This window comes from Grammomys surdaster, unplaced genomic scaffold (genome assembly GCF_004785775.1).
Source record: "Grammomys surdaster isolate TR1022 unplaced genomic scaffold, NIH_TR_1.0 126035, whole genome shotgun sequence".
Lineage (NCBI taxonomy): Eukaryota > Metazoa > Chordata > Mammalia > Rodentia > Muridae > Grammomys > Grammomys surdaster.
In genome coordinates this window covers 6,584,926-6,610,362 of record NW_021620848.1, presented here as the reverse complement: position 1 = coordinate 6,610,362, position 25,437 = coordinate 6,584,926, and the positions used below count along the sequence as shown (strand labels likewise).

The 25,437-nt window shown below is 49.0% G+C and overlaps 1 protein-coding gene across 1 annotated transcript in view; it reads left to right on the top strand.

Moving 5' to 3' along the window:
• Window positions 1–1,759: 1,759 nt before the first annotated feature.
• Gsn (gelsolin) overlaps window positions 1,760–25,437 on the top strand; it is a 54,142-nt gene continuing 30,464 nt past the window's right edge. Inside the window, exons 1-2 of the mRNA XM_028754658.1 lie at window positions 1,760–1,868; window positions 12,979–13,062. The gene's annotated coding sequence lies outside the window, so the exon portion shown is untranslated. The remainder of the gene's footprint in view (window positions 1,869–12,978; window positions 13,063–25,437) is intronic.

Below are 25,437 nucleotides of genomic sequence, written 5' to 3'. Positions count from 1 at the left end.
TAGAATACCTGCACAGCAAACTTGACCTGAAAGGGCATGTTAGAATATCCCCTGAGCATCTGTGAACACCAGGAAGTGAAGAGCCTTCCTCTGCAAGCATCGTTTACCATCTCATCTTTAGCTTTATAATCAGTGTAGCCACTGAGTGGAACAATCAGAGGTACAGGAACAAGTTCCTCTGTTCTGAACCGCAGTCCCCTCTTCTCTGACAGGAAGGCTTGAACAAATGTTCTCTAGTCTTTCCTATATCCCAGCATGATACTCTACAGCTTGAGGGAGACACAGATTTAAGATTTCCTTCCCTTTGTCTGGAAGACATTGCTGGGCCTGGAAATGATGTGTTAGATAATTCCAAAGTGTATGTGTACCGGGGCTCAGGGTCGGGGTGCAGGGCCGAGAGGCTTGTGCTTTTGCCTTCAGCCCACTGGGTGGGCCACAGGCAGCCTCGGGAAAAACCTGACTAGCCAACAGGGGGGTGTGAGCGTCCCTTCGTGTGGGAACTCTAGTTTTTAGAGTGGAACTGGGCAGAGAAGAACGGCAGAGTGAGACACAGGAACAAATGAGCCAGGGCCAAGCTTTGTGCATAGAGGGCGAAGCCCAGAGAGCGACTCAGCCCTGTCTGTGGCTTGCTCATCTCATCTGAAAAGTATACATCGTGATGCCTTCCTCGGAGTGACTTGTGGTGTGCTAGGAGGAGTAGGCGGGAGGAAGAGCCAGCCTGGGATTCCCTGAGCCTTGTGGCTTTCCTGGCTACTTCTCAATGAAAGACCAAACTAGTAAACACATTCTGAGGTCTTGCTTTCTCTGCTACTGAAACACCAGCCTTGGCACCTAGTAATTATGGAATCCTGGTGTATTTTACCTGTGTTAGAGCTTCATGCTGGTGAACCTGAGTATTGTCACCATTCAGCCTGGAACGGGCGTCTGACATTTGGTGCAGTCCCCTGTGTGGTATGTGAATTCTTCCCTACAGAAGCCGTGTTTGCAGCATCCTGTTCCATTATAAATGCTCTGCTTCTTGAATGGTGTCTGATGCCATGGGGGGACGTCCTGTCTCACACTCGACTCTCTAACCAGTGCCCCACAGAATATTTGCCTTCGCACTAATGCGAACTTTGGCTTATGAGGGTTTCACCGTGTTTGCCATTGTGCTAAGCATCTTTTCCTCCTATTTGACAAGAGACTGCACTGAGGCTTAGATGTGTTAAGTTCATTGCCCAGAGTTTGCGGGCTGGACATGTCAGGAGTTCCGGTCTAGGCCTCTCGACTCTCACGCCTGGCTGTTCACATTTTAGGCAGAGTTGCCTTGGCATTTCTCCTTTGTTACTTCTGTGTAACGTTAGGGGAAAAAATCTTCAGTCTCTTCAGTAGGGCAAGCTGCTGGCTGACTACACATCACGGCTCTTCTTGCAGGGAGCTATTTCACAGTCGGAGAGGGCTTTGTTTCTGAAGGCCCTCTCTTTACAGCTTTAGCTTTGCACCGCAGGCTGCCCACGCCCAGTACACTCTTTGTCCCAGGTCTAGTCTTGGTGTAATCTTGAGTCTCCTCCCGACTACTTTAGGCCCTTTCGGATCTGCCTTCCAAGTTCCAGGCCTCAGTTTCCTTCTATGGACCGCAGAGAGCTTGATTGACACCTTCCTCAAGACAGAGGAAACGGGTGTGCACTGGATGAATGCGTAGCCTGGAGTCCGAGTCCACATCCTCCCAGCTGCGCTCCTCCCCAGCTTGCCCCGCCCGCCTCGAGGGCGGCTCCGGCGTGTGCCCTGCCCACCCTGCGGCTCGCACAGCGCACCCCGCCCCAACGCCAGGAACCAGCTGAGCACACAGCTGGAGCGAGCCGTCGCCGTCGCCCGCTTCGTTGCAGCAGGTAGAGGGGCGGGTCGCTCGGGTCCCGGACTTTTAGGGTCTTAGGCCGAGCCGAATTTCCTCTCCCTCCCGTGCCCATCCGAGATCGGATGAGCCTGGAGCTGGGCCCATGCGAGGGCATCACGAGAGAAAGGAGGTGCTCGCTCACTTTGGCTTTCTTCTAGGGCACCTAGGACTGTGGCTGGGGGCTAGAGGCAAAAAGGAGCGGTCTACCGCCACGCCTAGATCCGCTGTGCTTCAGGCACCAGACCTCGCCCTGATCCCCACCCCGTGAGTGCGGGGCAATTGGTCCGGGTCATTGTTGCTTTGCGGGGTCTGACCTCGCATGTAGGTGACTGCCCACGCATGGTTGAACAGTGGCTAGGTGAAGAGTCCGTGAACAGCGGTGCTTTCACTCCTGAGCAATACTTTCCTCCTTGGGGCCCAAAATTGTTAGAAAGTTCCTCCTTGTAGGTGCCTGACTTCTCCATGACTTACCGGAAGGCATTGACTGTTTCATTCCCGCCTTGCCGTGTTGTGTTCCCTTCAGGCCGGGAGAAGAAACTTCTGACTGAACAACAACTCCTTTTTGAGTAATTAGAACCTTGTCTCTGGGCCTCCATCACTTTGCAGGTCTACCCTCCCCCAGCTTTTTTACAGCAACTTCCTCTTGGTCCCTGACTCTGGATTTGTGGGCTAGATTGGCCTGTAGGGGAAGCCCCAGCCTTAGGAGGTCTGGGAGCTGGGGAGCCAGCAAGCAGGGGATCTGACTGTGGGTTCTCCTCAGCCCAGACATCCATCTTTTTAGAGGGCTCCACAGGGCAGAGATGAATTCTTTAAAAGACCCAGGAGTCCTTCCTGGTGTTCCTGGAGGTAGCCTTTGAGCTGTAGCTTCTGGCTTTGTTTGGCCTCTGGGACTAACAGAAGACTTAACCTGCCTGTCCCATTCCCACAAACCATATTTCTGACCTGGTCACCAGGGCCTCCGAGCCACTTAGTACTAACCCCTCTCTGTGGAGCTGCACCCCATTCTCTGAGTGTGACCCAAGGGCCCGAGTCACATAGTGAGGCTTTGGCAGGGGATAGACCCAGGTCCAGCTTACACTTTCTGAGTCCTGTGAGACCTTAGACTCTTGGATATTCCATGCTCCGAAGGCCAGAGGCCCCACCCTGTCCCATACAGTTGGGGATGAGGGTGCTATTCCTTGAGGTATTTTAAAGTAAGGAGGATGAAGGATGAACAAGGGACCGGTAGCTTCCAGCTTCTTTCAGACTCTTTTCCTTTCTTGGCCCTCCCTATTTGTAAATGCCAGGAAAATCGTAAACAGCCAGGGAGCTTGGTTTGGCACTTGTGTAAATTACACAGCAGCAAAGGTTTCCGTGTAAACCAGGGGAGGGAATTTACTCCAGAATTTTCCATAGTCTTTTTATTAGGAGCTCAAAGAGCTGGGGAAGCTTGCCTGTCAATCTGTTTCCTTCCCTCCCACCTTGATGTGGCATTCTCTGGCTTGTGCTTCGGTCCTGACCTTGGAGGGGCCCAGGAGCCCCAAGGAGAGCTCTCTCTGCTTCCCATCTTGATGTATCTAGACCATACTTGGTTACTTCAGCCATGTAAGAAGGGGTGACTAATTGTGTCTGGGTGAGCCAGGCCTTGGAAATGAGTAATGGTTTGGGGAAGATGGCTGAGGAAAGAGCTAGTCTAAGAAGCAGGGAAGTTTGTGCAAAGGCACTTAGGATTTCTGAGCATCCTCCATGGTGGAGGATGAGGCAGGGCTGGAGAGCTGGAACTGGGAATGTTAGGTGAAGGCAGAACCGACAGGCAGTAAGATGCTTGGAAAGGTCTGTCACCACCAGGGCAGTGACCCAGAACTCTCATTGACGCAGTGGCTGAGGTGGCAGTACATAGGAACAGCTGTATTACAGACAGGGCGGCCCTGAGGAGGTGGCCTGGTGGGGAGCAGGCAGATCCAACCCAGAGCAATGCCTGCTGGGCTGACCAATGCAGATACTGAAAACTCAGCTTCAGGGTCACAGAAGCGGGGAGTTTTATATGGAGCTGTAAGTTTTATCTGAAAACAGACAAGAAGAAGCTACTAGGTAGATACTGTTATTATCAGTGTCTCCATGTTGTTGTTTTTCTTCTTAAAATTTTTTTTAAATTAAAAAAAAAAGACTATGGCTATGAAATGAGGGACTGTCACACAGGAACCCTTGTCTTGATTGTCCCACTGTGAACAGTGGTCAAGGAGACACACTGTTACAGGGAGGACTGTAACATGGGAGGGAGGACTTGGTTATCCTAGTCATCTGGAGCCCAAGGGCCTCTCCTCTTAACTCCAGGTGGGCAGTTTGGCTTTTAGATGGCATTTTGTCTGGCCATAGAGATAGCATCATTCTGGCCTGTAGCTTTGCTGAGACGTTGATCCCTGGTTTTCTTCAAGGAAACGCCTCTGGCCCGAGCAAGGCCACAACTTTTTAGTATTTTCTGACTGGAGGTCATAGGTTAGAGGGCAAGAGAATGTTAGAGAAGTTACAAGTGCTAACTTAGGTGTGGGGCTGCACTCTTAGTTCTTTTTATGTCTCTCTGTGTGTGTGCATGTGCGAGTGTGTGTGCACATGTGTGTGCATGTGCAAGAATGTGTCAAGTGTGTGTGTGCATGTGTGTGTGGGGGTGAGTGTGTGTATGTGGTGTGTGTGTGTACGCGCAGACTCGTGTGTACTCGGGCGTGCATCCATGGACGCATTTATAGAGGCCAGAGGTCAATTTCAAGCATCTCCTATCACTTCTCACTTTATTTTTTATTAAGTTTATATTTATAATTAATTTACTATTACTGTGTGGATGTGTGATATATGTGTGGGGGTGGGTATATTGGGGAACATGTGGAGCTTTGTAGAGTCAGTCTCCCCTTCCCCCTTTACATGGGTCGTGGGGGCCAAACTCTGTTCATCAGGCATGAGCAGGAAGTGGTTACTCTGCTCAGCCACTTCTCTGGCCTCTCTATTTTTTTTGAGACAGACTCTCAGTGAACCTGGTGTTTAACACTTCAGTAGGCTGACTGGCCAGTGAGCTCCAGGGATCCTCAGGTCTCTAATCCCTCCATTGTCAGCACTAGAGATACAGATGTGCACCACCCCTCCACCCCGTGCCCACAGCTGTTACATGTGTGCTGGGGACTTGGAATGCACAGTTCAGGGACACTGGCGAGGCCTTGGGACTATTTATAAACACACATGTTCTTTACCATCAACAGGTCCTCAGAGTGTGGATCAGTCTCTGTTTTAGGAAATTAATGCTTCTGGATGCAGGCAAGGTCTTTTGTTAGCTGGGCACCCAGCCAGAACTGGTTCTTCCTTTCTACCCTTTGACAAACTCTTAGACATCCCCAAAAAGCTCCGAAAAGTGAGTTGCCCTGTTACCTTGTAAGAAAATGTGAGCTGAAGCAGAGGAAAGCGGGTCCTAGGAGTTATGTGTGGTGGTGGTGGGGCTGGGCGGGCAATGTTTAGGCAGCTGAGGGAGGTTAAGTAAAAATATCTCCTTCCTTCCAGCTGAATGAGCGTGTGTCATATTTCAGCCTGATGTGGTTTGTGAACATGGAGCCCACAGGCAGGCTTAGTTCCTGCTGGCTCTGGCTTCCCCTCCTCCTCTTCTTGAGATGCACCTACTTGTTCCAGCCTTGCCTGGGACCACACTGGCAATTGCAGGGTAGGGGAGAGAAAAGCAGAGGGCGTGGTGGGAAAGGCTAGGCAGCTAAAAGCCTGAGTTGGGGTCCTGTCTATGCTGCTGACAAAATGAAGGGTAAGGTTTGGCTCCTGCATGCTTTTTTTTTAATGGACTCCAACATCCCTTGCACGCCACATGGTGGGCAGCATAGCATCAGGCTCACCCGGCTCAGATGGCATATGCAGTCAGATTCAGAAGTTCCATGGCTCTACTAGAATTTGAGCAGAACCAGTTGCCTCATTTTGAGACTGGAAGTCGGGAGTGAGGTTTCACTCACTGACTAATCCAGTAGTAATGGTGGATGCAGGCTTTTATTATTTTGTTCACTTTTAAAGTAGTCTTAGGAACAAATAAATATTGACTCTATTTTACAGATAAGCAAACTGAGGCTCTTCATGGAGGAATGAAGTGGCTTAACCTTACAGTAACCCCGATGTTGTCTGTATGTAACCCACTTTGCAGATGGAGAAACTGAAGCCCAGAACACTGAGTCTCCTTGCCCAGAGGTCCCTTCCCGTATCTTCTGGTCTGTAGTTAGTACTTCCCATTTGGCAGCTTCTCCGGGTGTCTTGGCACCTCCTGTGCTCAGTACTTCATTTAAGGAATGAGAACTGGATCTCACTATGCAGCCCTGACTATCCTAAAACTCACTCTGTAGACCAGGCTGGCCTGGAATTTAGAGAGATCCACCTGCCTCTGCTCCTGAGTGCTGGTATTAAAAATGTGCCCCACTATATCTGATCAGTTTTAGGCTTTTTTTGTTATTTGTGTTTTGTTTTATTTTACTTTATTTTTTTTTAAAAATAAAGTCTCTCTGAATCTGGCTTTTCTGAGAAGACTCCAGAAGGGTTTGAGCCATGGAGCCTGGTTGGGAACTATTATGAAGGAGCCAGGCCTGTGGGAGTGGATTCCTTTATTTTGCTAAGTTGGTTAAGCAAAGGGTATCTTCTTACTTTTCCAACCTCAACAGATCTATCATTTGGGTCAAGTACTTATCAAGCAAAAGATATATATATATTCCTTGTAAGTTGGCCTTGAGGGTGGGGTTCTTGATTTCTCTGCTGTAGAGGCTGTGGCTGGGCTGGGCTGAGTAAATACTAATTAAATTCACAGAGTGGCTTAGTGGCATGGCTGGGGGATGTGCCTTGTCTCTTCATGGACCTTCCTTCCTCATGCTAACAAGAGCTTGTGATAGAAAATTTGGAAAACACAATTCTTTTAAAGGATAGAACCAAAACCAACCAACCAAACCTGAAGAACTATCCATAACTGCCACCTCCGTGACCACTACTAACATTTGGGTATGTTTCCTTCCTGGAATTTTCTTTCTTAGAAAAGACTTATTTCATTGTTTTTATGTGTATGCAAGTGTATCTGTCTGACTCCTGTCCACTTCCAGTCCTCCTGTCCATCTCCTGTCTGTAGACATCCTAGTGAGTAATTTTTTACTATATTCTTTAAATTTTTTTATTCACATTAGTGTGTGTGTGTGTGTGTGTGTGTGTGTGTGTGTGTGCACCAAGATAGGAGTTCAGAGGTCTGAAGACAACTTGATGGAGTATGTTCTCTCCACTGTGGGGGTTATCAGGCTTGACAGCAAATACTCCCACCCACTGAGCTACTTCTTGCCCCCGAGTTCTTCCTTCATCATTACAAATGGATCCTGGCTTAGCCAGGATAGATTTTATATCTTTTGTTACATTTTGCCAAATTGTTATTCAGGAAAAGTAACAGTGGTCTCTGTTCCTAGCACTCTTGGTGGGAAAATGGTATTCTTGAAGGTGTACTATAGGTAGATATCACAAGTCTAGCTGTCCTAGACTTCTGGTCCAGGAACCATTTTCCTAAAACATCAGACTTCAGTTCATTCTCTCAGCAAATCATTTTGCACAGTCTAGCATCAGAAAAAGGTAGAGTTGAGATTTTAGGCCGAAGAGCAGGGGAAACCTGGTTCTCTCTGCACTTGGGGTTCAATCCTGAGCAGTTTGCCTCTCTGGGCTTTGGTTTCAGGAGTAAAGTTAGGATTTCAACCGCAGCTTCCTACATTTTTGTTAGTTTGTTTTTAGGGTTTCCTATAGCCCAGGCTAGTCACTAAGGATAACCTGAGTGCTTACCTCCATTGCCCAAGTGCTAGGATTACAGTCAAGCACCACTGTGGCCAATTGTATGCATTTCCTGAGGACTGAACCAGGAGCTACATGCCAGACAAGCACTCTACTAACTGAGTCCCAACCCCAGCCCATTAGGGAGTGCTGGCACGGTACTTTGCCAGTGTAGATCATTCAGACTCTTGAAATTGCTGTTTTTTCATCTAATTTAAAACACCCTGGGGCAAAAGCAAAAGGGAGAGGGCCATTATTTTTTTTTTTCCTATGATCACCTGTTCTTGGCTTCTTAAGCCTCAGGTCAGGAAGTGGAAACCAGTTGAGCCATGTCATTCAGAGTAGGATTTTCATGGGCTAGCCTAGGCCCTGTGCCCTTTGCACTCTCTTAGAGTATTTCTCTATAAAGCATGAGAACACTTCATTCTAGAATGTTCCTTTAGAAGTTGGGCACTGCCTGCCTGACTCTTTAAATGGTATTTAAAAAAAAAAACTTGTAGAATTCATGGTTGCATAAAATTCCATTCTCATAGCTGAAAATGGTATTTTAGATGCAGCAGGGCTGCATTCGGGAGCTTTTTAGAAATGTTGCATCTCGAGCTCTGCCCTTAACATGGCCATATTTAGCAACTAAGAAAACAGGATGCTAGTTAAATTAGAATTTCAGATAAAGAATGAATACTTATTTAGTATTACCATCTTCCCTGCAATATTTGGGGGCATGCATATAAAGAAAATCTGTGCAAATTTGTAGTTCAAATTTAAATGGACGTGCAGTGGTTTATCTGGCAATTCTACCTCCTGGTCTGCTGTATCTGTTCTGCAATCCACCAGAAGACTCCTGGGATATTTTTACACAGTTTCAAGGGTGGGAAACATTGTTGCTAGAGGTCTTGCTGACAAACCAAGCTGAATTCTTTTTGTAGCAGCAGACCTTAGTATTCGTGAGGGTAATGGAAATTCCCCCATCACTCCTTTGTATCCATCTGCATGTTCCTATATTGTTCTCATACTGTAGAGACCTGGGTGGGACTTCTTATCCTGCCTGTGGCTCAAAAGGGTCCTCCATCTTACAAGAGAAACAACAGGATCTATAGAGAGATGGAAATTAATCTATTCATGGTTTTGCCCGAAACAGTGGTGAGCGGGAGAGTTGCAGTCAGTCTCTGCCTGGCTCATAGCAGAGTGGCAAGTGTAAAGGGGAAGAAAAGAACAAAAGCCAGGAAGTAAGCATAATGGCAGAGGGTTTCTCTTGGCGTCAGGGCTGCTGTGGGTGGCCCACCCTTGCTCCTCACATGGAATTTTCCTAGAACCCTGGTTCCTAGGCCCCTGTCACACTATATGGTTGGCAGCTGAAGGGAAAGATGCTTAGTTCTAATCAGAGGTCCTGGCAGCTCTGGAGGCCTCGGTTTCTCCACCATTCTAAACATCCCTCTGGTGGCCATGCTAAGCTTCTCTCTGCTTCCACACTCGGGATGGTGGCATAAACTGCTGTGTTGCCACCCCTGAGACTCTGTGTCTGGGGTGACTCTGCAGAAGGTACCCCTCCTGACTGTCTTCTCACTTGACAAGTCTCCAGATCCAGCCTGTATAGATGAACCAACTGCTCAGTGCCTGCCACCTCTTCACTCCCCAGACCCGGGGTTCCCCATGGCCCGAGAGAGTGAGTGTGTCTTGAACACCCACCAAGGGCCCCGGGTGCCATCACTTAGGATATTTCAAAAGAATGCATCCAAATCAAAATGATTTTGGTTACTATTCAACCTAAGGGCTTGGAAAGATCAGGAACCTGGCCATGGACATATTCCTAGCACATCTTGGGTGCTGGGCTTGGATAAGTCATTTGCCTATTGGTCTAACCTAGTCTGTATCTCAGCTTCCACTCCTCCGTGAAATGTGAATGTTGCCTTCTCTTCTCCTCCAAATCTGCTTCCATACCTGGTTAAAGCTGGATCTAGGGAGGTGATACTGTGAGGCCTGGGAAGATGTGGTTAGATTCCTTTTTGCAATATTGAAAGGAGGCAGAAACAATGTTCTAAAGATCTCCTAGACTCACCACATCCACAGATCACCCAGGGATTTGGTGAGAATGTAGGTCTGGTTCCTTAGAGCTAGGTTGGGGTCTGGAATCTGCATCCTAATGAGCTCCCAGCCAATGCTGATGTTCCTGGGGGAGTCATACTGAATTGGAAGATTCTGAACTGAGGATTGTGTAGAGTGCTCACATAGCATTCGTGAAGCCCTGAGTTACATCCCAGGAATGCTAATGTAGGTGTGGTGGTGCACACCTGTGTAAAGTGGATGAGGTGGTACACACCTGTATATAATGGACAGGAAGATCAGAAATTCAAGAGCACCTTTGGCCATATATTGAATTCAAGGCCAGCCTGAGATAAATAAGACCCTGACTCAAAGAAAAAAGGAGGGCAAATTATCAACTGATAGTCAGTTGATACCTAAAAACTAAATCTAAACAAATATCTAAAAGGCAAATCTATTGATAAGGCATAAATAGCCAGTCTAGATCTGGGTACGTTTTTCTTTTCTTCAGAGCTGGGCATAGAACCCAGAGCCTCGTGCATGCTGGGCAAGCATTCTACCCATGAGCTGCCTCAAACCCAGGTCTTTTGGTATCTCACCCTCGGGATTCCTTCTACCCATCCTGTGTGCTACCTCTTCTCTTTGAACTCTGGATCAGACTATATTCCACTGTTTCTAGAATGTGAACAGTTGTTGAGATAGTTTTCTGCTCAGTGATGGAGAGGTAGAGCCCTTCAGTAGGAGAGACTGACTCAGTGGGAAGCCATCTGAAGGGAGAGAAGGCAGATGAAGGCCTGCAATGTGGCTTTGATAAGCATCTCCACCAGAAGGTTTTACACTTAAGATGATAAACATGTTCTCAGTAGGTATGTGAAAGGCTAACTGGACCAGGGGGTGGGGTGGGAACTCAGTCTGTTTTTGTATGGCCCTGAGCTAAGAATGGGTTTAAAAAGCCAACAAACAAACAAAGAAACAAGTAAGAAAGAGGGAAAAAAAACAAAGAACATACAAGAGACAGCAATGGCCTGCCTTGGCTCAGATCATTTCACCCTCTGCAGAAGTTTGCTGTAAATCTGAACAACCAAAGCTTCAAGTATCTCTATAAGTGAGCAGGAGGCCTAGCTTTATATAACTTGGTATTAGACACAAGCTAGGCCTAAGAGAGGCAGTCTGACTTGGTGGCAACTGCATTGATGTTTTTGGCTGTGATCAGATTCATGGCACCTTACTTTATCTCCCTGAGCCTGGGGTCTCACTTTGTGTGTGTAGTGTTATCTTCCAGGCAGACTTACTGTATTGCCTGTAGAATCTGATACGTAGTAGGTGTGCAGACGATGACAGCTGTCGTCATTGGAGGTGGCCATTTGAATCCTTTGGTGTGACTGGCCTCCAAGCCCCAAAGTCCTCCTGATGATTCAGGGGGATCCTTGTAGGATGAGAGGAGCCACTTCGGCAATCTCCACCAGCCACAGGCTGAGTGCTCCTTCTCAGCAGCCTAGACCGAGACCGACGTGGTCCTCTCTGGTGGCGTGCACACTGACTGTCAGCGAGCATCTTGGCCAGAGGCCAGCCTTTCCATGGTGGACAGCCTGACATTCTCTCTCCTCTCCCTGAGGTCTGAGGTGTTCATCAAGAAGACTCAGAACCAGAGGCCTTGAGCTGGGCTAGCAAGGACCGCAACAGAAACCCTCTCTTTCTTGCTCCATTGGGAGTGTAGGAGTGGAGACCTAGCTAGTACCAAAAGTGTTTGGAGAGCTTGCTTCTGAGTTGTTGCAGCCTTAAGATTCCAGAAGTGAAACCCTCAAACGTACACTTAGCTGGGGCTCATTGTAAACCCAGCCCAGCGTGAAACCTGATGGCACAGTCTCAAGGAGAATGAAGTGCTTTTCTTACCCATAGATGGCAGCACTCGTACTGTGAGCAAGCTCTGAGGGAATGTGTCTGTGAGCACAAGTGTTGAGCATGTTTGCAAGCATTGGCTGCTGCCACTGGCATATCTATGTTGCAGTGGGCCAGGGTCTAGAATAGCATAAATAGATCTTAGTCTACAGGGAGAGCCCCATTCAAAAATAGGCTGCTGCACTTTCATGTGGCAAAGGACCCAGGGTGCTGAGGGGATTCAAGAAAACTGCATACAAAGATCACCCAGAGGATACAAGAGACAGAACACACTTGTGTCTGGCTGGAGTCTGGCAGGTACAGACTGAAGATGCCAGTGGATGAGAACTGTACTTCATGGGATTTATCTGTGGGTGTTCAAACCCAGCAGAGTTAGAGCAACCCAGTGGTGTGGTCTGGGCTTTTTCTGAGGCGGCTGTACTGTGAGCGAGTCAGAGACGACTGTCCAGCTGAGCGGTGGCAGTCGGGGTGGAGAGCTGAGGTATGTTCGGGTCTAGTCAGAAACTGAGCTGGCCGGAAGTAGTTGGAAGTCAAAGTGATGGGGAGGTTGAGGAGGGTGATGCCCGGCCCTTGGGTGGATGAGGTGGGAGGTGGTGGCTGGTGGTACCCTCTGCTGAACATGAAGGACCTGGGAACATATGCAGCCCCTCAGGTGAACAAATGAGTCTGGACTGGAGTAGAGTGTGCATTACCATCTGTTCTCTCCAAAACCACACCCCCACATGCTTTACCTGCCCCTAGGAATTAGGGATTTTCTGCAAGATACTTGAGAGAGGCTTGCAGAAGTGCCATTAAAATCCAGTTCCCCAGGCCAGATAAGCATGTGACCTCTGACCTCTCTGCCCGTAGCTCCATGTCCACTGCTGTACATCTGTATCACCTACCGACACCGCAGAAACCATCAGCAATGTCTGCTATATGCTGTGCTTAAGGAAGGGGCTTGTATCCTCATCTGAGGAGCCTGTGAGGCCCCTCAGTGCATCCTGACTCTCTCCTTGGCTGGGAGAAGCCAGTTTGGGTAGCAAGATCTTCTAGAGTGGGCAGGAGTCTGCCATCTTGACAGAGGCCAGAGGACTTAGCTGTGCCACCCACCATTGGTCTAGGTCTAGGATACAGTATGGTCCTTCAGCCCCTCATCTAATATGCTCTGGGTGTGGTGTTTACTACAGCCTCAGAAAAAGCAGTTACGCCAAGGAGCTCATGACCTGGCATCCCAAGGCACACTCTTAACCAGCCCAACCCTCCAGCGGCAGATGTGGGCAGTGCTGGCAGGAAGTGGGTGTCTTGTCGCTGGAGGTATGCAAGTAGGAGGGATTTACCCGCATGACCTCAGGCACTGACACTGAGATTCCTGGACCCTTTTCCAGGTACCACCAACTCCTCTCCTGGTGCTTCAGCCGCTGTCATAGCGTCTCCTCACGGAGTGGCTCTCTTCTTGCGCAGCCTGTAAGGTAGGTAGAGCAACACAGAGTCAATGTCCACCCGGTGTCCAGGGGAGTCCAGGTGATTCCAGAGTGGAAGCGCCTGAACAGCCTTTGTGGATTTAAAGGTCTTCCCCTGTGGCCAGTACTGTTTATTCCTTAACTCTGCTCCTCACAGAGGGGAAGGCAGGTGAGGTGAGGTGAAGCCCTGAGGGCGAGGGATGAGGTGGGCTGAGTGCCCAGATGCCTGCTCCCACCCCAGCTTGCTGTGTTCTCAAGCCTTCTGGGATGCCTTGCGTTACCCAGAAGGAGGAGAGGCAGGGAGTCTCCCTGCAGGTTGTAGAGTGGTGGAAAGGTGGGTTGTGGCCACTAAGTCCCCCGCTTGTTGACCTTAGGAGGCACCTGAGAAGTGTGAGTCATGGGAGGGTGGATGAGTCACTGCCACCTGGCTGGGTGGGCGGGCCCACCTATCGGATTCCAGGTGAGCCTGCAGGGCCCTGGGAGTGCAGAGAGCTGGGCTACGAGCCAGGAGACCCAGATTGCCTTCCAAGTGACTCCTGAGCTTTCCTCCCTGTGAGGCAGGTGCACTGCACGCCCCCACCCCCGACCCCCACCACACACACACACACAGACATGCACACACACACACACACACCCCTAACTCGAGACTCGGGTGTAGAGGGGCTCAGATGAGCCTGTAGATACCAAACACCTTTCTGAGCTGGAAAGCCAGGAGGGTCATTGCCACAGCGTTTCAATCCTGAACAGCAGAAAATGTCTTATTGTATGAAGAGATAGCCCTCCAGGGACCAGCCCGTGATGCCCGTGATATCTGTGTTGCTTACCCAAAGAAGTAGGAGGAAGTGGGTGCCTGCATTGTTCAGCCCTCCACTGCACCTAGCTTCTGAGTGATGACAGGAGCCGACTACTGTTCCCCTTAAAATCTAGATGACAGGGCCTTTGATGGTCATCATGACAGTTAGTCCTTGGAGCTAGGGGTTCCTAGAAGGTTCTCTAGACCCACACAGAGGCCTGGTGGGCCCCGGCTGCCACTGAAGAACCACATCTGGCTTCTGGGGTGCTGTTTTGCTCCATAAGGGAGCTGCGTCCAAGAGATTTTTATCAGTAAGGAGTGTCCCTTTCTGTGTGTACTTTTGCTAGCTAGCAATGTCACAAGGCCCTTGCATTCTCCCTGCCTGCCCAGCTTCTGCAAACACCACAGGGCCACAATGTGACCTGCTAGGGTCTAACTGAGTATGAGCACTTCCTGAGTCAGCCTACCTGTCCTTGCCCTGTACCCACCTCTCACTCACCTCCATGACGACCTGCGGGTCCTGTCAGATCAGCAGATAGCCTTGTCACAAGTCCCTGGCACACTGATTCCTTTCTCTTCATCTAGAACATTCTCTTCCTTGCTGTGGGGGAGGCTGGCCTGTCTCTGCTGCCTCACCCCACCCTTTCTGACTACTCACAGGGCTTTTGTTTTTCTGATTTAAATGCTCACCAGATTCTGGAATCCATTCACTCCCAGAGTCATGTGACAGATATTTAAGCTCTGAGCTGAGTGCTGGAGAATGGGCAAAGACTAAATCCTCTCCATGCATCCTGGGTCTTGTGTACATAGTCACTCCTGCCATGGAACCAGCTTTTCTTCACCTGAGGACGAGATGATGGTTTAGGAGAGCAGCTGGGAGTCAGGCGAACAGAGAAGCTTAGTACAGGACGGCAGGGGGTAGCTAGGGAGGGAGAGCACTTCTCAGAGGGAATGGGCAACATACAGACAAGGGGCCATGCTGCCCTTGACTGTGGGTTTTACTCCAGGCTACTGAGGGCTTTCAGGAGCTTCCCAGTGGGAGATCTGGAGACTTTATTAGTGGAACCATCACACATAACACACACACACACTCTATTGAAAAGGGAGGTGAGCTGTACCATCCTGCAAGAGCAGAGACACCCTAATCCAGGAGGAGACAATGGTGGCTGATACCCAGAGTTCATTTGACGCCTTCCAAGACACCCAGGGAGCCAGTCAGCTCTTCCTGCCCTTGAGATTAGCACTGGGCTGAGATGAGGAGTTGGGTTTCCAGCAAGTGAATTATGTGCAAAGGGCCGGTCACCTGGAGGAGCCCTGTGTGCCTGAGGGCAAGTGAGTCATGGGAGGAGACTGAGGTGAGAGTGGCAGGAGGTGACAGGGATGTCTAGAGAGACCTTGAAAGCTAAGTTTCAGTCTTGTGGGTCACTGGGAGCCATAGATGGCTGTGGAGGAGAGGAGTGATTTGACTGATGGGGTTGTAGAGCAGCCAATTGGTGGAAGGCAAAGAGGAGGGCGGGTCAGAGTGGGCAACGCTGAGAGCTGGTAGGAGAGAATGTGTGTTACCAGTGAAGCCCTGTCAGTTCCCTTCACTACACAGACACACAGACACAGACACACACACACACAGACACACAGACACACAGACATACAGACACACAGACACACACACATATATAGATGCATACATACATACACACACTCAGACACAGATACACACACACTAACAGAGACATATATACAGATACAGACAGACATACATACGCACACACACTCAGGCACAAGCACACACATACACATTCACACACACACACACACACATACACACACACACACACACACACACACGAGGTGGCAGAGGCAGAGGGAGATGGGAATAGTGAATAGCCAGCCTATCCCTCTCTGTTCTTTGTTCTTGTTGGGTTCTGTCCCCACTGTCCAGCTAGGCTGACTTGAGTCTCTGCAGCTCTGGACTCAGGATTGAGAGCATCTGAGCCAGTGTCTCTCCAACTGAACATGCCTCAGTCTCTCTCAGTTTGGCTTTCTGCATCCATGAACTAGGGTTGGGTGGTGGCTGGGAGTGAGCTGAGAAGCATGGTCTAAGTACACTGGATTTGCTGGAGAGCCCTGGTTTTACCATGGGTAAAGGCCCTGCCCAGGTCACAAGCTGCCCCCTGGGGAATCCTCTTTGGATTCAGTCTGTAATCTGAACCAGAAACAAGATGTTCCCGGCAGAGCTCACGGAGGCCACTTGGAAGATCTGAGGGGCAGGGGTTGGAAATGCCTTTAGCACTGGTGTCTGGCCCAAGGCCAAGTGTGGTGGAACTGGTTAGGGCTTGTTGGACTCTTCATCCAGGGCTCTCAGCACTCAGGATGGCTAGGTTCTCAAAGACCCTAAACAACACAACAACAGAGGCTATAGATGTAGCTCAGATAATAAGAATGCCTGCCTAGCATGGGCCGGGCTCTGGGATTGGGTCCCAGGACCAAGATGATGATGATGATGATGATGATGATGATGATGATGATGATGATAAAATATAATTTCCAAGTTGATGGGGCAGGACATAAGAAAGTAGGTGCGAAAAGAGGAGGGTGTCCAAGCAGACCAAGAGCATACTGGCTGTAAGGGCCCAAGGGCACACAACTGACCTCCCTAGTTCACAGTTTGGGAAACCAAATCCCAGGCAGAAGCAATGGAAATAAGAAGCAGAAAAAAGGAGCCCAGGCCCAGGCCCAGGATCCCCTCTAGGAAGGTGTGACTCTTTGCTCAAATCTGCTGCTTCCAAGGAGTGTGAATAATGGCTTCCTGGAGAAGTTTTGGTTAACTGTGGGGGAGAGGAGACATTCCAGAGGCTGTTTGTGCTCTGCTGCCTGTGGAGTTGGGACTGGCATAGCTATTTCAGCCCAACCCGCAGGGCCCTATTTATAGGCCTGTGGGATTAGCCTACCCTATGTCAAGGGCCTTATCCCTTCTGCCCTGCCTGGCCATGGATAAGGAAAAAAAACCCTAACGGGAATGACAAGTAGCAGGGGGTTGAGGGAGCTCTCTGCGCATGCTCAGGAGTGGCAGGCAGTTTAGCTAACAGTTAGGCTCTCTGCCTGTTCTGATGCCCTCTTCTGGCCTCCAAGAGCAATGCATGCACATGGTGAAGCAGGCAGAACACCTATACACATACAAGTAAATAAATCTTAAACATAAATGAGTAAATAGGATGTAATTTTATTTTATGTGTTTTGCCTGCGTCTCTTCATCACTGTATGTGTGTCTGGTGCTGAGGAGACTTCAAGAGGACATTGCCCATTGCATCCCCTGCAGCTGGAGTTACATACAGATGATGGGTGTGAGCTGCCATTTAGTGCTGGGAACTGAACTCAGGTCCTCTGCAAGAGAAGCCAGTGCAGTTAACCACTAAGTCATCTTTCCTGGCCATGGAGAGGGAGGGGGGAAGGAGGGAGGGGGGGGGGCACCGGGAGAGGGAGGGAGGGAGGGAGGGAGGGAGGGAAAGAGACAGAAAGAGAGAGAGAGAGAGAGAGAGAGAGAGAGAGAGAGAGAGAGAGAAGCAAGCTTCAAAAATCAAGTAGCTCTGGGTTTAAACTCTGCTTTGAGTTTCCCAACTGAGTAGTCTTCAACTGAAGCTCTCTGAGCCCCAGTTTCCTTATCTACTAAGCTGGGTGATAACGTCCATAAGTTTTAGTGAAGATTCAGAAAAATGATGCTTATGAAGTTCATATGGCGCTGAGGAGATGGCTTAGACGAGGAAGTGCTGGCCCCATAACACCTGTTGGATCCCTGGTACCTATATAATCAGAGTGGAGTGGAGAGGAGTAAAGGGGAGGGAAGGGATGAGGGCCGGAGGGGAAGGAAAGCAGAGATGAGAAGATCCCGTAAGGCCTGCTGACTTACTGTCAGAGCCAATATGTGAGCTCCAGGTTCAAGGAGAAAAATGCCTCCCCCCCCCCAAATTAAGATCTCTAGCCTCTACATTCATGAGCGAGCACACACACACACACACACACACACACACACACACACACACACACAGTTCTTGTCATGATGCCTGCTGCATGCTGAGTGTCTGTGTGCAGTCGGAGGTCTTATTTGCAGGTGAGGAACTGAGACTCCTTATGTAGTGCACTGCTCAAGTCAGTTGGCTAAGAGCAATCAGGTCTGGGCAGCCCTGGTTTCCCACGCCGCCCCAACTTTTCTCTCTCCGCCTCCCAGCCCTCTGGGCCTATTCTGTTCCCAAGAACAGGGGAGTTTTGTGTAAGGGATTGTTTTTCTTAAGTTCTTTCTGTAGTGTCACAGGATGACTCAGAGCTCTGAGTCACTGCTGATGGCAGGAGCAGGCCCGCCCTGGAAAGGAGGCAAAGAGAAAGGAGAGAAGAAAACAGGAAGGGAACCAGTTAGTCCCAGCTGCTCCACTGTTTGGTTAATGAGACTCAACAGGTCCCCTCTCCTGCTTAGCCTCAGTTTCCCTAACTATGGTTTTACAAAGTGGTTCCCTTTGGGGGCTTATTCTTAGAATTGGGTTCCTGGGTCCACCAGATCTAGACAGTCAAAGGCTGGGGCTGGGTTTGGGAGTTGGCACACTTTCCAACCCCCTGTCCTTAAAGAATTGTTCTGACCCACCTTGTCTGCAGATTGTTCACAGTCACTCTCTGCTGTCAACCACTCCAGGCGGGTCTCAAGTTGCTGACAATGGAAAGTTGATTTCTCTAGCCAAACACTAGGGCTTTTTGTTTCCAAAACAACATTCCTGAAATGTATTTTACATAACTGTTTAGAGAAAATGCACATGTCATTTCCATATATATAATTTTTCCATTTCCAAAAACTCAGTGATGATTTTTTTTTTATAGCAAATTTGGGGGTTTGTAGACCTGGCTGTCCTGCAACTCGCAACTCACAGAGATTCTCTTGCCTCTGCCTCCTGAATGCTGGGGTTAAACGTATAAGTCATCACAAGTAGAAAGAATATTTTTACCACTACCCCCCCAAATCCCTTGTGCTCCATGTTTGCAATCTCTCCTCCAGTGCTCCCTACAGTCTCCTCCAGTGCTCCCTACAGTCTCCTCCAGTGCTCCCTACAATCTCTCCTCCAGTGCTCCCTACAGTCTCCTTCAGTGCTCCCTACAATCTCTCCTCCAGTGCTCCCTACAGTCTCCTCCAGTGCTCCCTACAGTCTCTCCTCCAGTGCTCCCTACAATCTCTCCTCCAGTGCTCCCTACAGTCTCTCCTCCAGTGCTCCCTACAATCTCTCCTCCAGTGCTCCCTATAGTCTCTCCTCCAGTGCTCCCTACAGTCTCTCCTCCAGTGCTCCCTACAGTCTCTCCTTCAGTACTCCCTACAATCTCTCCTTCAGTGCTCCCTACAATCTCTCCTCCAGTGCTCCACCCACAGTTAATTAGCATCTTTGTTTAGCTCCCTGCCCCCTCTCCTTTCTGGCGCTATGCAAATTGTTATTCTTCTCTGAACCTAGGATTTCTTCTCCGTAGAAGAGATAACCACACCCTCTTTTGGGCTGTTAGGGTTTCCCCAGCATGCACAGTGCCTCATTCACAATAGACACGGGATTCCAGTGCACAGTGCACAGACTCAGGCAACCTTTCAAAGTGCTTACCTAGTATGCCAAGTGCTAGGATGCCACTTGATGCATTGTCTATGTCAGTCTACACCGTTCTGCCAGAGAAATGTTACTGTCGTTCCATTTTAGATCTGAAGGTGAGGCACTGACAGAAGTTGCTTTGGCAAGGTCACATGGTGACCGAGGCTGGTGGGTGTGGCCTTAACTGTGACATTGCATTGTCCCTGTCCCTTAGGCTGTGAATGTCCCTGGGGATGAGGAACACCATTTATGGGTCCAAACCAAGGCTGTGGCATGTCTTGCCCAGGGCTGAGCCACAGTACAGTGGACATAGCAGTGTGTGCAGGTCAGTAGTCATGACTGAAGTCAAGAGTGACCTTACCATGAAGCTTAAGGGACACAAGGCTTGGTGTGTGATGTAGTCACATGGTATGTGTATGACAATGGGTGTGGTGCAGCATATACATGTAAAGTCATGGTTCCGAGAGCTTGGTACTTGAGCTCTGGCTGTTATGTGTTCGCAGGCCCCAGTGGGCTCTCTCATGGTAGGATCTGGGCTCAGCAAGCAGGCAGTACAAAGGCCTGCCTGTTTCCTCCTCCTGTTTCTGGATGCCAAGAGTAGGCATGTTCCAGAGGAGTACTGGGGCTCCAGGTACACCCACTATCCTTTTAGCTCAGACAGGGGTCAAGGCATGGGACCAAGTTTATTGTTCAGGAATTGCTTCCAGGCCCCCAACTCCCCTCTTTCCAAGCCAGTCCCGCCAGCACTGGCGAGGGCCAGCACCAGTAATTTTCCTCTCTCCAGATCCTCCTTTTGATTGGCTCCCTGGCTGCTTTGCTAGCTTGAGAGAGACTGCCTTCCAGGCCTTTGGGGAGACAGAGCTACACTGCAAATTGCTAACAGCTGCTGTGGGAGGTGCAGAAGAGGAAGCTGTGGATTACAGGGGGGAGTTTGAGCCCTCTTGGTACCCAGAACTCACCAATGTATTCTGTCTCTTCTGAACCAGAATGACAGTTCCAGGGTCACACATACTCAGAGTGAAAGCCAGGTCCCCAGGTTCTGGGAGGTGGGCAGGGAGCTAAAGTCATATAGAACTTGGTCAGATAGCAGAGGATGGTCTGGTGGTCAGGGAGCAATAATGCTTAAAGCTTGTGTGGACCAGATCTTAGGGGATGGGCTTGGGGGTCCTGTCTATCTGAACTGGAGCCATGGAAGGCTCTGGAACAGACATTACCACACTCCTATTGAACATGAGATCTTGTGGATCATTTTTCTCTGCTTGTTGCTAGCCTCTGACCTTCATCTCTTCAAAGAGATTTTCTGCTATTTTATTTTTAAATTAATAGTGTATGTAGCAAATCTATGATGTAGTCTGGCCATTCTATGTCCAAGGGCAGGGAAGCTTAGAGAGGTTGAGTTTCCGGCTCACACTCAGCTGGTGAGTGTTAGGGTCTGTGTTCTTTTGAGAGAACAGAGAAGGCCAGATTCATAGAGGAATGGAATTACTGGGGGTAGATAGCAAGGCTGGCTTTTTAGGGAAAGATGAAGGCCCTTCCTGAGACATTCATGTAGTCCTGGGCTAGCCTCCACCCTATCTCTGGCCTTGATTGGAACCCTCCAGCTGTCCTTTGGTTTGAATTCAAAAAACTAAGTAGAGGTTAAGGATGGGTCAAGGATGGGTATGAGGCAAGTGAACTGCAGATGTGTAAGGGCTGGGCTGGTGCGGGAGAGCATCTTTGGAAATCACAATTGCTAAGCACCAGTTAAGTAGCACATTCAGCGCCAGGGGCTTCTTCAGTCCTACCAGACATCCAGCAGGGTAGGCGTTGTCACCCCATTTTACATAAAAGGAAATAAGATCATTGTAGAAAGGAACCATGAGCCCAGTCCCCTGGGCTCCTTCAGTTTCCTCCCTGAACATGGCCTGGTATTTCCTTGGCCGGAAGGTCACTCAACCTTCACCTGTCAGTCTCTGTGGCGTTTGAGCTCATGGAGACGTGGCATGAGTTCCTGGATCCTATCGTCTCCTCCCTCTTCAGCAAGCCTACCCCTTGGTCCTCTCTGGGACCTCTGTCTGCAGGCTACAGAGTGACATTCAGGCTATCAGCTCAAGATGTGGCCAGAGCCCAACACAAAGGAAACCGTGGTGGTAGCTAGCTGTGGAGGGTGTGGGAATGTAGAAGAACTTCCTGTGGAGTCATTGGCAGGAGGATGTGGCACCCTCTGGTTGATCCCACTATATGCGGTGGCCTGGAGAGCATCCACCAGACCTGTTGGATTCTGGTGAAGAGTGGACTTAGTCTCCAAATCAGCTTGGTCACATGCAGGGCTCACCGTTTTCACTTTCTTTGTCTCTGAGTCACAAACAGTTCTGAACAGTCCTGGAGAAGGGCTGGTCACTCTTGTCACGTAACTCCTCTTGACTGGATCCTCAAAAGGAGCAGATGTTTCTATTCCAGCACTGTAACCATTTAAAACACATGGTTCCATGGTGTTAAATACATTGTCTTGCACTCAACATCACCTTATGTACCCAGGACTCTCCATCTTGCAGAACTTGTTACCCCCCCCCCCAAAGATGTAAGGAGAGAGACCACTGGCTTAAATCATCATGGCCAAATTGATTAAAGCAAACTTTTTAATTCGTGTACATGAGCTGCTCTCTCTAAAAAGCAGGGTTCAAGAGATCAGCATTGGATACGAGGAAGACAGGGCTTTTATAGTCAGGGGTAGGAGGTTTTCCATTGAGGAGCTTGGGGGTAAAATATGTGGAGCTACAGGAGCAGAACACAAGCATAGCAAGTTAGTCCTAACAACCTCCTGAAACAAAGTCTTGATTGCAAAGGTGGTAGTAACAATATAATCATAACACAGTAGTCATAACAACCTTTTGAAACAAAGACAGGCTTGCGAGACTTTAATAACTTTTTGAAACAAAGACATGATTTGTTGCCATTTTCTGGGACAGGCAGTACAGAACCATTTGTAGTTAAGGTCATAGTCCAATCCTTGAGAAACAGGTGTAATCATAAACAGGAATGAACCTAGTTTGTCTTTACTACAAGATGGCTTTGAAGCCAAAGATGGCGGCAGGCTGGTTCATCAAACTGAAGCTCTGCCCACTCTGGACAATAGCTGCACATTTCCCTTCCCTTACAATGGTCACTTCACTGTATGTTCCCATAAATCTGGTTCTTCTCAGAACTTCATGGAAGTGGACTCACAGTATTTGCTGTTTTGTACTGCTGTAGTGTTCTCCAGGGCCATCCCTATAGCAGGATGTAATCTTTTCAAAGGTTACTATTCCTCTGTTGGAATATTTTTGTTGATTGTGTTCTTATTTATTAATGAACAGCTGGTTTGTTTCCATGTTTTAGCTGTTATGGGCAGGACAGCTATGGATGTGGGTGTGCAGATGTCTCTTAGACGCTTGCTTTTATAACATTTTTTGGAATATCCATTTTATGAAAAACTCATTTCTTTAAATCTTTTGTGTTAGTGGTTTCATTTGCATTTTACACTAGCATTAAACACACACACACACACACACACACTTTGTTGTTTGTTTTGAGATCTGGTCTTGCTAGCTAACCCTGAGTGAGCTGAAACTTATTATGTAAAGCAGGCTGGCATCAAACTTGCTTCTATCTCCCGAGTGCTGGCATTACAGGTACACAACAGCATACTTGGCAGGGTAGGGCCTTTTTACCTCTAATTTACACAAGAACATTGAGACCCAGAGAGATAGAAACTCACCCAAGCAACTGACCCAGCAAAAATAGCAGCTTCCTTTTTACATGTGCTTTATTTGCACCAAGCTATGCTAGGTCCCTAAGGTGTTTCATCTGGCTAAAATTCAGGTAAAAAAGATTAACTCTTTTAATTTCAAGTTATTTGTATGGCCCGCCTCTATGTATATGAATGTCTGTGTGTATATGTCTGTGTGTCTATGTGTGTGTATATGTCTATATGTGTGTCTGTATCTGTGTATGTCCCTGTGTGTCTCTGTGTGTATCTCTCTCTGTCTTTCTCTCTCTCTCTCTCTCTGTCTCTCTCTGTGTGTGTATGTGTGTGTGTGGTATGTAAGTACTGGTAATTGTAGAAGCCAGAATGGGGTGTCAGATCCTCTGGGGCAGGAGTTACAGGTGGTTGTGAGCCACCTGATATGGGTGTTGGAAAACCAAACTGAGGTCCTTCTGCAGGAGTGATATGTTCTCTTAACAGCTGAGCAATCGTGCCTGTTTCTCCTCATTAAATTCTTACAACCTTCACGGGAAGAAGATAAGGAAACGGAGGCTCTGAGAGCCAGAGTGACTTGCTCAGAGCCACTCAGCTAGTTAAGTGACAGTTTGCTAATGTGAATGCTTCTCAATCATGTGTCCAAATCCTTCCTTGGAGCAGCTGCCTCGAGCAACATCTCTTTGTTTCTTTCTGCTCTGGCTGGGGCATCATAGACCCTGCCTTCTGTCCACAACACAGATCTGTACCCTACCCAGGCCTCCTGCTGATCCTGCCCCTAGTCACCATGCCAGTGCTTGGGCCCCTTTGTCTAGCTGTTGACATACATTTGTGCCTGGACTCCCCCAGGGGTTGCTACAGGGTTCTAGTGGTGTAATAAGGGGCTAGGACTCAGTCCTTTGCAGTGCCAAGTTTCCCAGGGCTAGAGTGTTTGTCTCAGCATAGGGAAACTGATTGCTCCAGTGAGTCCTGGTGGAAGAGACCCTGTACTCTCAGACACGACAAATCTTGTTTCCAGGGAATTGGGCCAGAAGCAGTAGGGCCAAACCTCCTCTTAATGTCCTGACTTGGCTCACAACACGAGGTGGGGCTGGCTCTGGGAGAGGGTCAGTGGTTTCAGTCCCTGGGATAGATTCAACCAAGCCCCACTGGACATCTTCCCAATAGCTGTCCACACCCAGGATAGACATCGCCAGGGCAGAGGCCCAGCTGGCCATATCAGGGAACTCTGTTCCATGAGCCCCAGGCCTTGGATCTGGGGTGGTTGCCCACAGACCTGAGTTCTAAGTCTAGTGTATGGACGCTGCTCGATGGCTTGGAGAGGTCGGCTTCTGCTTGGTGTTATCTACAAAGAGATGAGTGACCAGTGACCATTGGCAGTCCTGTATCTTGTTCCTATTTCCTCCCATAGTTCCCTGTATACAAACAAGTAACTGGGGCCTCAGAAAGGGAAATGACCCACTCTACAATGCACAGTCCAACCTGAGCCCAAGTCCTATTTGCAACCTGTGCTCTTACCTCTAGACTGTCATCCGGTAGGTATGGATGTGCTCAGTTCAGGCCTCTGAGGGAAGAGAGCAGGCCATTGTAGGCACCCTTAGGGAGATTATGCATCTCAGGCCTTGGGTTTCTTTGATGTTCCACAAGCCTGACACCATCCTCTCCATTTTAGAAATGAAAACTGAGGTCTTGGTTACAGGTGCTGAGGCCTCTGTGCTTTCAAATCCATGGGGCTTGCTAGAACTTGTGCTGGCCCTGTTTGCTTTCACTAGGTTTCATAACTGCCTTCTCTGTTTACTGACCATTGTCCCTATTGGCAAAATCCTAGGCCAGAAGGGTGGATGCTCCCAGGGGGATCATAGGATCATAGAACAGCAGTGGGCTAAAAGTACACAAGCTCTGAAAGAGAGAGAGAGAGAGAGAGAGAGAGAGAGAGAGAGAGAGAGAGAGAGAGAGAGAGAGAGAAGCTCACATTATCAGTGAATGGCTGAGGCTGGCTGCCTGGGAGATCAAGAGCTTCAATGTCTCGGGTGAGGGAACAGAACAGGGTGGCGTCTTCCCAGCCTGCCAAGGTCTTTTGTACACTGAGGCGGAGGGTGGAGGGTGAGGGTGAGATGTCTCATCTGGTAGCCACCCTAGAAAGCCCACGGAGATCCACAGATTGACTCGAAGTTAATTATAGAAGAAGGAAGGGGTCAAGAGATGGTTGTGGGGCCCTGGATCCAACTACAGGGGACGGCAGGGTCCCTCTATCCATCCTGTGGCAG